The following is a 2311-nucleotide window of genomic DNA, read 5'->3' as shown; positions in this document are numbered from 1 at the left end:
GTGTAAGTACGTTTATCGGGTAGGGCTGATATGAAGGCGTCATCGTGAATCGAGCATGGTCGATTCAAAGGTGTACGTACGTTTATCGGGCAGGGCTGATCTGAAGGTGTCATCGTGAATCGAGCAAGGTCGATTCGAAGGTGTACGTACGTTTATCAGGCAGGGCCGATTTGAAAGTGTCAGTACGTTTATCGGCAAGGCCGATCTGAAGGTGTCATCGTGAATCAAGCAAGTCGATTCGAAGGTATACGTACGTTTATTGGGCAGGGCCGATTTGAAGGTGTCAGTACGTTTATCGGGCAAGGCCGATCTGAAAGTGTCATCATGAATCAAGCAGGGTTGATTCAAAGGTGTACGTACATTTATCAGGCAGGGCCGATTTGAAGATGTCAGTACGTTTATCGGGCAGGGCCGATCTGAAGGTGTCATCGTGAATCGAGCAGGGTCGATTCGAAGGTGTACGTACGTTTATTGGGCAGGGCCGATTTGAAGGTGTCAGTATGTTTATCGGGCAGGGCCGATCTGAACGTGTCATCGTGAATCAAGCAGGGTCGATTCGAAGGTGTACGTATGTTTATCGGGCAGGGCGATTTAAAGATGTCCGTACGTTTATCGGGCAGGGCCGATCTGAAGGTGTCATAGTGAATCGAGCAGGGTCGATTTGAAGGTGTATGTACATTTATCGGGCAGGGCCGATTTGAAGGTGTCAGTACGTTTATCAGGCAAGGCTGATCTGAAGGTGTCAGTATGTTTATCGGGCAGGACCGATTTGAAGGTGTCAGTAATTCATCGACCGGGGTTGGTTTGGAGACGAAAAACTTCTGAATAGTACTTCATTAAATATTTGGCCGTGAGGCCAACTGTCTAAGAGGAGGTGGATAGGCCCACTCATCCTTTTTAAAATGAAAAAAAAAAAAAAAAACAAAAACAAAGTTCATCTAGTAGTAGTAGCGTTTGAGGTGAATGGTATTCCAACTGTTGTTGATGTCTTTGCACTCGGGGGTCTGGAGTTTGTAGGCGCCCTTCCTTGTTGCTTTGATTATCTTGTAGGGGCCTTCCTAGGTAGGACCGAGTTTGCCAGAGTTGATCTCCTTGGTGTTTTGGAAGACCCTGCGGAGGGCCCAGTCACCTATCTTGAAAGTATGGATCCTCATATTGCGGTTATAATATCGGGCAGCCTGTTGCTGGTAAACTACATTGCGGATGCTCACTCGTTCCCGTAGCTCGTCCACGGTGTCTAGGTTCTGGCAGAGGTTATGACTGTTTGATTCCTCGTCCGCCCATTGGAGCTTGGTGGACAGAACTGATACTTCAGCTGGGATGACTACTTTAGAACCGTATGTGAGGGAGAACGGGGTTTCGCCCATTGATGAGCGAGTCATGGTTCGGTATGACCAGAGGACTCCGGGTAGCTCGTCTGCCCATGCACCCTTAGCTTTCTACAATCGCTTATTCAATGTCTGAATGATGGTCTTGTTTGATGACTCGGCATGGCCGTTAGACTAGGGGTTGCGGGGAGTTGAGAAGCTCAGTTTGATTCCCCACTTGTCACAATAATCCTTGAAGCCTAAGCTAATGAATTGGGATCCATTATCGGTGACGATCTCCTTCGGTATCCCGAACCTACAGATGACATTCTTCCAGATGAAAGCCTTCATCTTTCGATCTCTGACTTGTGCGAAGGCTTTGGCTTCGATCCACTTGGTAAAGTAGTCTGTCACAGCCAACATGAAGACTCGTTGCCCGGGTGCAGTAGGTAGCTTTCCCACGATGTCCATTCCCCACTTCATGAATGGCCAAGGTGTGAGGATGAAATGGAGTCACTTTGGTGGGAGGTGTGAGACATGGGCAAACCTCTGACAGCTATCGCACTTCTTCACGTAAGCGGTCGAATCGGTGCGTATGGTCGGCCAGTAATATCCAGCGGTGATCACCCGGTGTGCAAGACTGCGGCCCCCTACGTGGTTCCCGCATTCGCCTTCATAGAGTTCGGCTAGAACACTTTGGGCTTCTTCTGAGGTTACGCATTTGAGATAATGGCCCGAGAATGACTTTCTAAAGAGTTAGCCCTTATGCATGGTGAATCTAGCGGCTCTTGCTTTCAGTCGGCGTGCTTCGTTCTTGTCAGCCGGGAGTTCATCGTTTTCTAGGTATCTTACTATCAGAGTCATCCAGCAGTCGGCTTGTTCAACGCCCATAGCTTCTACGGGAGACTTGTTCGATGGTTGTTCCTTCCAGTTGGCTGGCCACTACATAAATAAGAGAGGAATGGATGACTGGGAGGAACATAGGAGTGCCGAGCCAAGGTTGG

The sequence above is a fragment of the Pistacia vera genome, unplaced genomic scaffold (assembly GCF_008641045.1).
Source record: "Pistacia vera cultivar Batoury unplaced genomic scaffold, PisVer_v2 Contig116, whole genome shotgun sequence".
Classification (NCBI taxonomy): Eukaryota; Viridiplantae; Streptophyta; class Magnoliopsida; order Sapindales; family Anacardiaceae; genus Pistacia; species Pistacia vera.
This window is presented reverse-complemented; position numbering follows the sequence as displayed.